At 34.2% G+C, this 17,075-nt stretch overlaps 1 long non-coding RNA gene across 1 annotated transcript; it reads left to right on the forward strand.

Moving 5' to 3' along the window:
* Positions 1–5,187: 5,187 nt before the first annotated feature.
* LOC150036767 (uncharacterized) lies at positions 5,188–6,984 on the forward strand. Its single transcript, XR_016529359.1, has 2 exons — positions 5,188–5,470; positions 6,730–6,984. It is a non-coding gene; the product is annotated as an uncharacterized LOC150036767 (long non-coding RNA).
* Positions 6,985–17,075: the final 10,091 nt, after the last annotated feature.

Here is a 17,075-nt window from a genome sequence, read left to right on the forward strand (position 1 = left end):
ACAGTTGCACGTAGGTTAACCACTTGTTTTAATAGTTAAAATAGATCGTTAAATTTGTAAAACTCGGGTTACAAACTCAACCGGTATATAATCTTGTCTAAGGCTGGGGATACTTAAGTTGACGGTATACAAAATACCTCCTACCTGGAGATTATGGTCGAATTATTGAGCGTTGTTAACCGATTTTATGAGCAATATGTGAGCGATGTGAGGTAATAAAATGGTTTATCACCTAGACATCATAGGTTTAAATCCATTTATAAGTGTTATGCATGGATAAACCACATAGACTTAGGGTAGTTTGTTTAGTCGAAATGAACCTAAGTATAAATTTACCCAATTAATAGAAGACTTCAGTGGGAGTTTAATAACTTTTATATGATAAAGTTTTAAAACATTTCAGTGGGAGATTAATAACATATACTAACGTTAATTTTAGCTCTCACGTCCCTAAGAATGCACAATCCAGATTTAAGCGGTACTTCGTGTCACCCTGGGAGTGTGATGTGTTTGGAAAATGGAGAATAAATATGCGTGCGTCTTATGATATGCATGGATCTCCATGCGTCGATGGTCATGTGTTGGACTAAGAAATATGCAAGATGCGTTTAAGGATGTATGCAATGACCATGCGTTTCTGCCACAAATTTTCTTACTTTCTCACCAAGTATAATGAGAACGCAAGTTTCTAGGGGTGATCCAAGGTTGAAGTCAGGGACTTGTAACTAAATGTTGCGACGTAATGTGTTTGCGGCGAAGAATAAAAGAATAATGAAGTTAAAGGACTATGCGCTACTCCTACTCCTAACTAAACAGATTAAGCAATGGAAGTATGACTATGAGAGTTGATAGAGACGCGGCAACTGTTAACGCATAATAAGATGCATGGAAAAATATATAAAATGGTGGAGGGGATGACTTCACCGCATTACTAAGCTTGATTGCAAGGGTAACCCCAGCCAGCGCAAGTTATGCGATCATGCTATACACAAATATATACGCATGCGATGCACATGCGATAATGTCGATAGGACTTATGCCTAAGTCTCTATTCTTGCTTATACGATCTAATACACAGAAACAAGGTGATAGCATACCATCATATCCTACTTCTAGGGTGCATACGATGTGTAAATAGCAAATAGAACTTATTCCTAAGTTTCTACTCTTGCTTATGCGATCCAATCTGACTTTCTCAAGCCTAGATTTGGTCTTTAGACTACTCTCTCAAGTATATCCAAATGATGAATGATGCACTCATAAGACAAAATAATCACATAAAGCATGGTTGACATAAGATTATTTTTATCTCTAGGAACACTGCTTACTTTGCTCAGTGCGTTCCACTACTTACCCTCTCGGGCAGTTAATCGCCGCTGATCAGCTCATAAACAAGCATTGTGACTGCTCATAGACAAGCGTTGCTACAGCTTCACACTAAGCAAAGAGGATTTACTCACTATACTTGCGCAACGAACACCTCTCGTTGGTTTGCTACATGCTTCATATGTTTATGCCGCATGATTAAGTATGCAATACTCTAGCAATCTTACTTAGTTCATTGCAATGAAAGTCAAGGATGATAAAGACGAAGTTAATGAAGATGGAGTCGAAGGAAATAAAGAGATGCATTGATTACAAAATGTATTAATGTCTTAAGCCAAAATGTAATACAATACATAGATAGAAGAGAGATGGAAGGCTAGATGTAGGCAATATCTTGCTTCCATAAGATGTGTGTCAAGGCTGCCGGTGGTGCCATGGATGGGCGGTGGAATAGTTTCTCTCGAGATCTATCTCCGGCAAAGCTCCAATTGTCACTCGGAATGGTTGAAGGGATGAAGAACTCTCAAAGAATGTCGTCTCACGCTCTCATCTGTGATCACAAGGATCTACCTTAAGGCAGAAGCTCGGATACTTTGAATTTGGGCTCTAAAACTGTATTTATAGAGCTCAATCGCCGACAACATTAATGGTCCTGCTCTGAATCTCTGCTACTAACAGCGTGATGGACCTGTTCTGAATCTCTGCTACAAACGGCGTGGTAGGTGAAATGTCAACATCATCTTTTTGATACTCTCAATGTATGCGTTCATGCTTGGTTTCCAAAGTATCATTGCATTCCACCAACCTTACGATCACCCTTCTATCATGGTTATTACTCTGTAGCCGCAATCTTCATGCGATAGACGCATGCGATTATCAGTCACAACATCCATGTGATGAACGTATGTGATCACCCTTGTGATGGATTGGGATTCACCGCATGCGATCGATTCTTGCGATAGCTACAAAAATAGACATTTAGACACAGATTAACGCATAATATTAGGTTAGCCGAGATTTTCAATGTTGAACGACGTAAGCTCACTTTTCACATGAATTCTTAGAATAATCACCACATATTCTACTTGTTAGCCCTCATAATTCTAAACAAAAGGCTACAATAATTTGCATTTCTACCAGTTATCAGAGTGACCTCTATATGGAAAGTATTTTTTAGCATAAATTTAGATTTCGGTGAATAAGGGGAAGTTGTTCAAACATAAATCAATTATATGATATATAGATTTCAGCAGCCACGTCTCCATATAGTTTACACCGTGAGTTTCATATGACGCTTTGTATCACCCTGAGAGTGGCCTTCATACGGAAAGTGTTTTTATGAGTCAATAACAAAGTAAACAGGGGAAGTAGTTCATAGTAAGTGGGTGAAGGATATGTCTCAACATATCCTACGGTCTCTTCCGCTAGTTTAGACTGTGAGATTCCTATTTTACGCCCGCTGGTTTGCTTTAAGTGACACTTGCTAGTCGTTTAACGACGGCTATCCCCATGGAGGGTTGTAACATAGGATTTAGAACAACTCAAACTCCAGAAATGGATAGGATTTCTTAGACCTATTCCCAAACTTGACTCTCCATTTCGATAGCATAGTTGAGGCCGACCTCTGACGTCTGAAAACGGAGGATTACCCTTATAGAATTATTAAAGTGCTAGTAATTTTTGACCAAAAGCGGTAGCTAAATGACTATCGAAATATGAGTTATTCTGGAGATAGTATTTAGTCAAGAATGTCTTGTTAGTATCGTTGCAAAAATAATTTTGGGTATATTATTATTTTACTAAAACTTAATTGGGTTTAAAAAGCAATTCACTTATAGAATTTGTTTATAATTTCAGAATGACGAGTTCACTAGTACAATAGTTGGCGTCTGATAAACTGATAGGGGATAACTATGCAACCTAGAAATCAAATTTGAATATTATTTTGGTGATAGACGATTTAAGGTTCGTCTTAACAGAAGATTGTCCTCCCGTTTCGAGCTCTAACACAAACCAAATTGTTCAGGATGTGTATGATAGATGGATCAGGACAAATGATAAAGCTCGTGCTTATATCCTTGTCAGAATATCTGATGTTTTGGCGAAGATACATGAGGATATAGGTACTGCTAAAGAGATTATGGAATCTCTATGGGGGATATTCGGGCAACCGTCCTTCTCCCTAAGGCATGATGCTATAAAGTACGTTTACAATTGTCGCATGAAAGAGGGGGCCTCTATTCGTGAACATGTCCTGGACATGATGGTCCACTCATAGTAGGACTATAACGTATTATTCATTAGAGGGATCAGTGGTACTTAAGGAGTTAGATGTAACTACAGGGGCAAAACGGTAAATTGGTCTAACTGTACTTACAAGCATCTGTGAAGGGTTATCGTACTGTTGACTAGTTATATCCGATGGACATAGAAATATATCTGTAGTGAGAAAAGTGCAGTTGCCAATCTTTAGTGGAGCACATGAAAGTTAACGGATGGTGGATCTTGTGACTAAAGAGTTTAGTCAGCTATTCACGTACCATTGGAACTTCAAGCTACAGATCCATAAAGGTCCCCTTGGTAGCTCAATGGATTCAAGTTGAGAATCGGTTTTTGGGTCAGTTTGAAGTGTTCAAATTGACAAGGGTGAGTTTGATTATGTATGATATGATTAAACTGGTTCAATTATATATGATATAGTTGACGTGATGTATGAGATACGTTAATTGGAGGAAAATGATATAAATATGATTTATATCAAGTAAAGGAGAAAATGACTATTGTTTAAATGTTACATATGATGTGATATTAAAAATATAGGTTATAAATATAATATGATAAGTTAGTTATTATATTTATTTATAATTAAAACAATTATGAGATAATTGTTGGTGGTTTCTCCTTAACCGTACGTGAAAGTGGGAGGCTGTATTCAGTTTTCATAGCTGAAGGATAAAATGAAAAATGTTTTCATTTTGGAAGAGAATCGTTGAATCGCTTCATTTGAGTACACTGCCAATCGTTTAGCTCACGAGAGACTACACGACAACTTCAAGTGTTTGTCTAAACGATCGTGTAAACGTGCTATTATCTAAACGATCGCGTGGCTAGGGAGTTTCTTTAAACAATCGTGTAAACGATCAAACCTGTTTTACTAAACGATCGTGTACCTTTATTAAACGAACAAGCACCACAGTCTATATGATAGACAGTATCCTTCTCCCACTTGCTAGGTCGTATACTACGATCGTTGTTTCCTTCTTCCCTCTACCAAATCCAACAGAGTCCACACCTCTTGATTCTCACTCCAAAAATACCAAGGTCACCGAGTGGTGGTGTTCAAAAGGTTGTCTGTTCGTGGAGAAGTTTGTTTGTGGTTGACCAGACGATCCACTAGACGATTGAGTTGGCGTTCTAAGCGACAGCGAGAGGTTGTAGGTTCAAGTCTGCACAAGAGCGAGAGGTCATTAGAGGAAGAGTTCTTCAAAGGTATTGTAACATCCTGAGTTTTTTTTTCATAATTCAAATTCTATATTTTCGTAAAATTTGAGGACATTTTGTTAATTTTGAAATTTGATTTTTTTTTTTTGTTAAATTTGGATTTTATGTCACATTGATTTGATATTTAAGTTAATGTCGAAAATTTAATTTAAATAAGGAAAATTGGTTTAATTTTGAAATTGGATATAAGAGGAAAAGGAATATATATATATATATATTTGTGTATGGAAAGAAAGGAAAGTAATAAAATAAAGTGGAATAAAGAAAAGAATAAAATAAAATTTATTTTATTTCTTTTTAAATTTTAAGTTATTATTATTATTATTATAAAATCAATTTTTTCCCTTCTCCTTCTTCCTCACGTTTCCCGAGCCGCTCCCCCCTGAAACTCTTATTTTTTTTCTTCTCCTCTCGCCGACTCTCTTCGCCGGACGCCACCGCTTCCAGCTTCAACCCCAGTCGCTACCTTCACGCTTAGCCGCTGCGCCGTTTCTTCTAGACGCCACCACCGTCACCGCCCAGCCCTGTTCGTCGCCGAATCTGCCGTGCATCACCGAATTTTTGTTTTGAGCTCAAGGATTTGAGATTTTGAGACGTTGCCATGGAGTTCAAGACCAATTTCACTGAAACTTGTTAAATTTTGGTAAGTTTTGGGTGAATAGTTGGTTGGTTCTCTTTTGAATTAGGAAATTTGTGGGAAATTAAGTTGTTAAATATGAGTTTTTGTTTTATGTACAGTTTGGTCAACAGAATTGAGTTTTGGAGTTAATTTAGGACCAAGCCACAATTTTAGTCTTATTTCAAGGTCTTGCTTGGTAAAAGAAAGATAAGTTTGCTTGGGTTATTTGGATTTAATTTTGAGGTAAGTAATGTTACTACTGGAACCGCTTTTGTGCCGGGCGATAAATTTGTGATTTATATTGAAGATTTTAAGACTAGTTACAAAGATAATTTTGACTGTTCTGAGATTTAATGGATTGTTTAGGAAAAATATATGAGCATGTGATAATATGTCTGAAGCATTTTAATGTATGAATATGATTTAGAATTTTATGAGGCATATTAAAAGTACGATTGGACATGACTCTAAATTATGAGTTAAGCGACACTACTACGGGAATGTCTTAAAGTTAGGTGAAAGTTGGAGCATTTGTTGATGTGCATATTTATGTGATTTTATGAAAGTGTGTAAGCTATATGATGTATTATGAAATTTCAAATATTTGATTGTTTACATGAGTTAGTGCATGAAAAGTGATGTACTAAAGTTGATCCATTAATACTAGATTAAACACGTACGTTGAGGATAATTAACATGACCTTGATGAGGAGATTTTAGAGTACTGATGAGTATGTGAATGTCATATGTAATATGAAGTTAGATGCAATTTCTTTTCCTTTCCAGACTATGTGACTGTATGAAAGTGATGCATGTCCAAGGGTGCTAGTACGTGAAAGAGATATACTAGGGCTGGTGTGTATGAAAGTGATACTTACCTAGAGGGTACTGGGGTGTACGTAAGAGGTGCACACTCAATGGGTTATGTGTATATGAAAGAGATGTATACGTAACCATGTGTATGAAAGAGGTACACATTAAGTGGGTTATGTGTATACAAAAGAGGTGTATGCATAACCATGTAGACGTAAGAGATTGTGTTTCCTTCGAGATTCACCAGAGTTTGTGGGTCTTATGGGACTTACTATAGGTAATGGCCATACTTAACTACGGTAGGATAGAAATAAGTTTTTCATGTATGTATGTGTCCCATGAGGACTAGAGTAGTTTATATGTTCCTCTAGAAGTAGGCATCTAGAGGACATAGATGCCTAGCCTGAACTTAGTAGTAGGGTTACTTACTGAGTATTTTTATACTTACCCTTTTCATGTTTATGTTTCAGGTAAGATAGGGACGCATTGGCGAGTGACAAGCGGAATCCGTGATTGAGCCACTGGGACCAGTTTTAACTTCCGCTCATGATGTTTAGATTTCTTTCATGCTTCCACTTTTAGTTTTCATGTTTGAAACTCATTGATTAGTATTCGTTTCCAAACTTTTACAGTTTTCTAGACTCGTTAAATTTTTAATTATGATTTATGGGTACCCTGTTATTTGACTTTTATTTAGTTTTAATGAAAATATTTTATTTGACTTTATTTATTTAGCATTTATTTCGCTATGAAAATGTATCATTTTAAATTCTATACATGCATGTGTATAGTAACGGCCTAGCTCGAGTCCTAGGGAGTCGGGTCGTTACAGGTATGGTTCTCGTTCCTTTTGTATTTATTTATGAAAGCATGTCGTAATTTGTTCTGAAATGCATAACTAGTTTGTATGTTTGTGAATGCTTATAATTCTATCACAATGAATTTGGAACGATTTTACTTCCGCTCATGGGTTCTCTTTGATAAGAGTTCCTTCAATACTTACTTTACTATTTGGTTTTATTGAAATTTGATAATTTCCTAATCTTATTCTTGCATCATATTTTTATTTTTGAAACTTGAATTCTCTAAATGTAAAACTATTTGTGTTCCAATTATCTTATTTTTATTAATGTTATTTGGTAGGAAGTTACAAAATTGGCCATTCATTTTTGTTAATCCATGATTTTACAATCTTAACAATATCCCACTAATAATAGTTGTGCTATTATAGATCATTTATGGATACTTGAAGGATTTTGTTAGCCAATTGTTGATTTAAGTTATTACTATGTAGATAAATAAAATAGTGGGAGATTGTTATCGTATCTCTAATTATGATCTTTTTATACAACAATAAGAGGAACATTGAGATTTAAAAGATTTCATATTGAGTGGAACTTGAAGTGAAAATTAGAGATTATATTGCTTGTGATGAAGTGTTTTGAAAACTTTCTTAATTACAGGTTGTATTGCTTGTGTTGAAGCCTTTTAGATCTCAATGTTAATTTCACCTCAAGAGATAATTTCATCACCAAATTCTCTCCCATTGTTTGGCTCAATTTGACTCATGATCCAACTTTCACTTCATCCAACTCGATAACTCAAAGTTCTTTATCCATAATCTCAATCTAGTTTGACTCATAGGTGGAAGTTCAATTCTATGATGACATAATTTTGAACGCTCGTAAATTTTGTATTTTGTGAACTTATATAGTTGCAAATTATATTTGATGTACTTTTACTGTTGGATAATTTTTTTATTCTATAATGTACAAATGGATTACAAATTTTTATTATTGAAAAAAGTCATGATATTTGATGCATTACCAAGTTTTTCATGTGTGTACTTAGCTAAAAATAAGTAATTCTAATGTAAATTGATTATGAAATTTTGATGCATAAGTTCGTTGAAGCATAAAATCAAACCTATATATAGAATATAATAATAGCATTAAGAAAATGACATTATATGTTAAAGATAGCATTAACATAAAGTTATTATATGGTAAAGATAACACTAAAATAAAGGTAATTATATGGAAAAGATAGCATCACGAACAAACTATTATTCATTAATGATAGCCTTAATAACCAAGGCTATGAAATGTTTTTATAGCAATGTATATATGCTATATTTTCTTACTCTATTATAGAATTCATTATAGCCATACAAAGACACTATAAAATGTCTTAGACTTTTAATAACATATACTATCAGGACCTTCGAAAAATGCTATTAAAAGTCTATCATAGTTTTTTCCGTTAGCTACCGTATCCGTTATTTCTTATAGTGGATCCTCCATCCCCAAATTGTTGTTAGGGGTGTTCATGGATCGGTTATGTAGACACCGTATTTGGCCCAACATGCCAATTATCATCATCATCATCATCATTATTATTATCATTATCATTACTATTATTATTATTATTACTTTTTATTTTCCTATTTCGATGTTTTTTTTTTAATATTTTTACTTCTTATTGTTGTTATAGGTACTTTTGATTTAGTATGTTTTAGTCCATTTATTTTCCTCATTTATTAATTTACTATTTAATTATTCTTATTTATTATTTATTATTTATTCTTATTATTATTTTACCCATTCTCCAACCAACTTCTCTCTTCTTCCTAGCATTCTTCTCCTCCACTTTTCTCTCCTTCCTCATTTGAATCCTAATGAAAAACTTAACTTCAAGGGTAGAACTCCTCTATAAATTGAACATACACAGTAGAGAGAATAGAGTGAGAACTAAAGAGACAGGCACACGATTTCGACAAAGCTCCATTTGCACTTGAAGTGAAGAAATAAGATAAGGGAAGGAAAGGAATCCATTAAAGAAGGAAGATACTGAAGAAGAAGAGAAAAGGAAAAAAAATTGTGGAAGAAAGAAGAATAAAGGAGAAGAAAATGAAAGGTGAAAAAGTGAAGGTGTGCCCCATATTTATTTATTTATTTGATTTAATAAGTACAATTGTCCCTATTTTTATATTACATTTATTTATTTATTGGTTTAATAAGTATAGTGAGTCCCACATTATTTTATAATATTTTTTATTTGTTTAATGAAAATGGTGGGCTGCCAACCATTGGCATAGAGTTTATCAACCTCAAAGTCTAAGTTCGATTCTCTCAATCCATACTTTAATTACAATACTTTGCAACAAAAAAAAAAAAGGTGGGCCCTCTCTATTTTTATTTCTCTCAAATTTATTTCGTTATTACTATTACCATTTTACACTATTGTTTTCCCCCTTTTTCTTTTTCAATTTTATTTTTCCTTTTTCATGCTCACTTTTCAACCTTCTTGTTTTATATTTATTATTATTGTTATTATTTTACCTCTTAACTCTTTCAAAATATTTCATGGGTTTCTCTTATTTTATTTTTGTTTTATTTTTCTAAATTGTTTTAAAGGACTTTAATTCGTTAGGTTGCATTTTAGGATTTCATAAATTAATTTTGAGACATCATTTTACGTTTTCAAATAATCTTAAACAAGAATCAATTGCAAGTTTCTAAGTATAGATTTCAATTTAGAAATTATCTTAAGACATGTAAATATTTTCTACTTTGTTAACCTTACTCTCAAATTTAAATTTCTACTTTGTTATTACTGAATCTGTCCTTATTCAATCTTTATTTTAAAATTGAGATTTATTAATTGTATATAAAATTGCTTGAATTTTAAAATCTTAAATACAAAATATAAGTAGTTTATAATTTAGATTGGGAAAATGAATTTTAACTTTGCTAGAGAGTATATTTTATTAAGTATTTCTTAATTTGGACTTCATCTAAAATTTTCTTCAAATTTCAATTTTTTTATTGGGTTGAATTTCTAAGTAAAATCCAAATTAACTATATCGTTTTCAAATTAAAATTCTAGCTTAATTTAAATTTCAAATATTTTATGAGATTTTCCATAAATCTTATGATGGAGTTGATATTTCTCTAGAGAGAAACATTCCATAAGAGAATCTAAACATAAATTGACAGACATTGTCGCTCAATAAATCAATAAATTCCATTATATTTTAACCTTAAAGTTATAGAGAAGTTGGGTGAGACATTTAATATATTTAAATTTACCAATTTTTATATTTTAAACATGAAAAAACGTTATTATGACTCAACACTATAAATTCAAATGTTAAGCAGAAAGTAGTAACAAGTATTGTAACAATAGAATTCTAACAACAATAAAGATAAATGAACATGAGGGTTGGTAACCCAGTTCGGTGATAAACCACCTACATCTGGGGGTTATGTGTCCAGGAAAGGTAATCTACTAATAATGAAGAGTTAAACAATTTACAATGCAGTACTTATTTATACTACACTAATTACTGTAGTGGCTCACATAGAGTTCAACTTCCAGATCACCTAGGCTCCCCTAAATGTGAGACTCCCTCTCAAATGTACTTGGGCTCCCCCTAAGCTTACTATTAGTGATGAGACTTCTATCACGATGATATCTTCCCTTCAAGATGGTGAACTCCCTTCACAAATGAATCTTAGGATCCCCCTAAGAGAACTCCATTCTCCAATGTTGACTCTTAGGCTCCCTATAAAATTGAGAATCCTTTCTCTATCAGTTGAGATTTAGGCTCCCCTTAAGTTGTGATAATCTTCAATGTGTTGCGTACAACTGATGAAGAACTTGCAAAGTGGAATAAAGTAAGCAATGAGTAAGATCGCAATGTAGAATAGTTAAGCCAGAGTACTGAAAACATCTTGCTTTCAAAAACCAAATTGGCGTAATAAAAACCCTTATCACAAAAGCATACTAAGACACCCATTTTAATAGACAAATCCAGAAAAGGAAACATCTCTCAAATAGGAGAAAATAAGTTGCGGCACAATAAAGGAAAATATCAAACTATATCAATATGCCAGATATTTCTAGATTAGGAAAGTATTTTGCAGGAAAAATATTATGTTGTCAAAACCTAATGTTAAGACTACATATGAGACATCGGTAGAAACAACAAGGTATCTTAGAACAATATAAAACCAATCAATAAACCCCAACAAACTCCCCCTTTGGCTTATATTTTTTTAAGGACAGAACGACAACCAAAAAAAATTATAATAATAATAATAAAAAAGACTAAATGTCATTAAGAAAGTCTTAACAAAAGTAGTAACATCAACAAATTTGGTGCAAACCAACAAAGTCTTTAGATATAAACAAAACAAAAGCATGAAGGTCAAGGTAGCCATAACATCACACCAAACATTAAGAAGAATCAACCAGCAAGAGCAGCAACTGGCAACACCGAACACCAACTATCAACTAGTCAAGCAGTAACCTAAAAAAAAATATGGCCATCTCGCAAAACCCAAAACTTCCCCCTTGTTGTCAGCAATCCATGCACTATATTTTTATGCTTCTAAAGCTTTTGGAGTCATGCATCAATATCGTTGAAGTTAGATGACAAATGTTGCAAGACGCAACTGCTGAAAGGAGATTCAATGAATCCCTTACATAGACCATCAACATAGGCGTCTGTAGTGGGAGCGACAAGATCAGGCACATGAAAGTTCTATAACAGTTTTGGATGAATAGAAATGAGCGTTGAAGCTGAATCAACAACCTCATCAGAATAAACAATATCTAGTTTTTGGGCCAACAACACCCCACAAATAAACTAGGGCTAACAAATAGAAAGCTTTAAGACCTAAGATCTAAAATGTCTTTTAATTTGATTCGAAAAAAAGAGCCAAAATCAAAAGGAGTGCTAGTACCAATATGGAATAGTAGGATAGCAAGAGAAACAGATAAACCAGACTATGTGAAGAAGGACACTAGTTGAAAATGACAACCTTGTGAAGAACTGCATACTTGGAGCTCAGAATGGCAGTAGATAACTGAACATTCTTAGGCCAAGACGACTGAGTCCCACCAGTCAACTCAAAAGCCAACTCCCTCTAAAAGGATCACTTATCAGAAACCTTCATAATCAACGTTCGATTTAGATACTTATTTATCAAATCAGCATTAAAGACAAAAGGATGGCAACACCTATGTACCTTCTGAAAGTTAGGGTTGTTCATATTGTCAAACTTGGAAGAGAGATTAACAATAAATTCTCTGACTAATTGAGGATAAAAGGGACCTAAATTCTGCATTGTTTTGTCTAGCTGGGCATGTAAAATCAAATTGACGAGATCATAGCATTCTTGAGTCAGATCAGAGAGTTTCTTTTCATCAATGATCTTTCTTTGCACCACATATTTTCACACATTGACTCCTTGTTCAATATGAAGTGATACTTCATCTAGAGGAACAGAAGATATGTTCGCAGGAGCTGATCTTAAGGAAGTTGCTTTCTTCCCATGAGTCCTGATAGATGCTCTAGTAACTTGACAAGAAGAAGGCTTATCAGAAGAGGTTTTCAACATACTGTCTTCAGAATAGTCAAACACTCCTCTGGCGCATCTTGATCGAACACAGAAATAGATGTCTCCAAAGACCCACTCCCAACACTTTTGACATTTGTAGTTTTCCTTCTAAACAATTCTAACAGAGGTACATGATCATCCAAGCTAGTCTCCTTATTAACATCTATATATTTACTATCATGAGAACCGACAGGATGACCTTCATCCTCAACACCTTGTTCATTCACCACATCTTTCACAGAGAGAACACTAGCACAGTCTTCAACAGCACTAGGGTTTTCAACTTCTTGAACTACATTATCAGTACACTCCATAACCAGTATGAACAGGCAAAGAAGCAACATAAACCAATGTTTCAGACATTACTTTGATTACAAAATCATTCAATGCATGAACATCAGAGTCAAACTATAAGACATTTTCCATTTCCATTGAAGTAAAACCAATATTAGAAGTAGATGTAAAAATAATAGGGTCAAGGTTAGTACCATTCACAACCTGTTCTTCTGAAATTCCGACTTTAGTTTGATCTTAACCAGATTCACTAAGAACTACCTTAGGGTTTCTAGGTAAAACCACAAATTCATGCATGCTACCAAGCAAACCCTCAGAGGATGAGTTATTCTTTTCTAGGTATATTTCAACAACTTTTCCTACTAAATCAGTCAAAGTAAGAGGCGACAGACTTACTTGTTTTTTTGTTCTTTCATTTCTACCAATTGACCTACACTTGACCGTCTCCGTTTCACCAATGGTGGAGGAACACCAACTTCTTTCTTTGTAGAAGATAGGCCACATACACGGACACCGGACTTGTTTGTAGCAACCAAAGACACATCTTTTTCGATTATTCATTTTTGATTGGCTTTTTCCTTATATCTCATCATTTTTCTTCCAAACATATGAGCACCAATTCTTGTACTCACCATTAGCAGATGAAATACTCTAAATACAAGAAGGCCTTCACACTAGAACACTGATGGAACATGAGACATACGCAACGGAATTAGGATCTAATTACACTCTAATTGCTCTTAAATTAAAGGAAATAAGCATGCATCATGAAGGAAAAAAACAGTGAATTAAAAGTGTATGATACTACCTTTGAAGCTCCCGAAAACCACTTTTCCTCGTTGAATCTCGACCCGAACTCTTTCGGACCACCACTAAGAGTTGACCTACTATCCTCTGGACTCAGAACCGAGTTGTGAGACCCGGTGGATGAAGAAAACTGAGAGAGAGAAAAGAGATGGAAAATAAGATGGAATTTGGGTAGGTTCTGGTTTTTCTCTTTTTTTCAAAGTTGTGATTTTTCCAGCCCAAATATGAAAACCAATTTCCAAAATTGCAAAAACTAATTTCATTCAAAATGAAAGCCCAATTTATAGAAAAATCCATGCAACAATTGCATGAACTAAATGCATAAAAAACCCAACACCTATATTCCACTATCTTAGTGGGCTTATTGTCTCCACTATAAGCCAATACCTACCCCACTATTTTGTTAGTGGAATTATCCAACAAAATTTTGGATTTTCCTACTAACTATAGTCAAAGAGCAAAACAGTCATTTGGTCAAAGTCAAACTTTGACCAAAAAGTCAACATTTTGACTTTTTATGATTTTTCCCGTGTTGACTAATTTTGACCTTCCGAGCATGAATCCGCATTCATTTTCTCGAAATTCAAATCAAATTTGAATATAAGGTCAGTCAAAGTTTGATTTTTCAAAGTCAAAAGTCAACTCTTTGACTTTTTACATCTTTGACCATTTCCATCATTTTCGAGCTTCCGAATATGAACATTTTCATATTCTTGATATTTAAATCACATTTAAATATTAAAGCTGTATCTCTAAGCTGAAAAACCCGACCACTATATCACATATACTTGTCGGTTTCTCTCTCTCTACATAATTCGAACAATTCGAATTATTCTATCATACTGTTCTAAGTTTATTCCATATGAGCTAGTAAGGGAACCTAATGGACCTATAGATCATGGGCTTCAACGATCTGAGATTAGCTAGCTAAACTCTTTAGACGGAACTAATCAACATTCGTTAAGTAACGGGTCATTCCACTAAAATCCCGTAGTGGCACCCCCCTCACTATAGATATATTTGTGTCCATTTGATATAACCATGATTAGTAAGTTAATCCTTCACAGGTTGTTCGTAATCTCGGCTGGGTCATAAAAACCGTTTTACCCCCCAAGACTACATCTTGTTCCTTAAGTTCCATTGATCCTCTAATGAACAATTGGTTTAAGATCCAACCTATAAATCGAATCCCGCTCGGGCCAAGGAGAGGATGAGGCCCCTTGTTTAAGACCTGGATTCAGTACTAAAGGGAACAACCTATTTACTATCCCTATAATGGGTAGGAGTAAATTTCGTCTTGCACCCTATGTTCCCAACTATCCACCTAATCTTACCCCTGAAATGGGAAGCTTATTGGAACAATGATATTGAGCTGCCCTCACCTATGCAAATCTAAGGATAATTCCGAGTGAACAGAAGTTCATAGTTAGCTCAGGATTAAGATTAAGTTACCTAGGTCATCAATTAACGAAATAGTCAGTTTTATACATAAAACGACATTTAGAACATAAAAAGTGACTATTTCATAGTTTAGTCTTATGTAAACTCTTTACATAGGATGCCTCCACTCATATATCTCTATATGAACGATTCAGGATCACATCGTTTGTACTACTACAAAGTGGGCCGCATCCATAGTGTCCCCAGAATAAGGCGCCCAACCTTATTCATATATAATAGACCATTTTGACTATATATTTGAACTTGATCCATCTTTATGTCACTACATAAAGTTCAAACTATATTAAATAGCGTCAGGACCTTAGTTTATTGGATTCAAGATTACAATTTCAATAACAACTTTATCGAAAAACAAAATAGAACATGTTTATTAATTTACAAACTACGAGTTTTAGGACATAAAATCCAACAAACACTTGAAGATAAAACACTCTCATGATTTTGAGAAGACAACATACACAATTAGTCTATGAAAAATTCAAATTCGGAAGACGGTTTGGAATTAGGCACTATCCAGTCTCCCTTGATCGAGTACCAACCGTAATTAATACGGTTTTATTCTTATCCATTTGTTTGGCCTTCTGTGCTTATTGGGCCCATAAAGTTCTAAAATCGGCCCAAAATAGGAGTTGCTAATCTTTTAAGATTCAAAGACCTAAGGCAGCTCTTATGCCTTCAAAATAATTAGCATAAAAAACCATGGTAAAGATATCAGCTAATTGATATTTAGTGTCGATATCCTCCAACACTACTTGTTTACTCTTTACAAAATCACGAATAAAGTGATGTATGATGAATAGTCATGGCATTTTGTGAGGAGTCATATTTAGTGTCGATATCCTCCAACACGAATAAGACAATCACAAATAAAGGATTCTTTGATATATTAACTGTGCTTAAGTTGTCACAATAAATAGTCATGGCAGTTTGTGAGACATCATTCATACTCTATTAGCATGTGTTTCATCCAAATCACTTGTGTGCAGCTACTCCTTGCAACAATATATTCAACTTCAATAGTTGATAAGGAAACACTATTTTATTTCTTGTTGAACCAGGAGATTAGGTTATTTCCAAGAAAGAACACCTTCTGGAGGTACTCTTTCTATCCTCTGAACTTCTAGCCCAATCAGCGTCATAGTACCTAAGCAAAGAGCTATTAGTGTCAAAAAGTATAATAAATCGTACTCACTTGTCCTTTTTATATATCTGATTATTCTTTTTGCACTAATTAAGCAAAGATTGTTCTCTGGGCAAAATTGTTACTTTGCACACATCCCAACAGTAAAGGTTATATCTGGTCTACTAACTGTTAAGTAGAGCAAGCTTCCAATAATGTTTTTGTATAGACTCTTGTCAAATGTGTTCCCTTCAAAGTCTTTTGATAACTTTATATTTGTTGGAGCCAGAGTTCTTTTGACACTAGCATTCTCAAGACCAAATTTCTTCACTAAATTCTTGGCATATTTACTCTGACAAATAAATATTCATTCATCAAGTTGCTTTATTTAAAGCCTAGAAAGTAGGACAGTTCCCCTTCCATACTCATTTCAAAGCCTTGTTACATTTGTTTCACACAGTACTCGACCATCTCCTATGACATTCCTCTGAAAACAATGTGATTGACATATATTTGGACTATAATAAATCTCTCAGGGGTTTTCTTTACAAAAAGTTTTTTTTATCAACATCACCCCCTTATACCCAATGTTGACAAAAATATGGTCAATTTTTCATACCATGCTTTGGGGGTCTGTTTAAGGCCATAAAGTGCATTGTTGAGTTTATAAATGTAGTCGGGATTAGAAAAATCAATAAAACCCTTAGGCTGAGTCCTTCAGATACGT

Source organism: Benincasa hispida, chromosome 4, assembly GCF_027475165.1.
Source record: "Benincasa hispida cultivar pf3 chromosome 4, pf3_genome.v1.1, whole genome shotgun sequence".
NCBI lineage: Eukaryota > Viridiplantae > Streptophyta > Magnoliopsida > Cucurbitales > Cucurbitaceae > Benincasa > Benincasa hispida.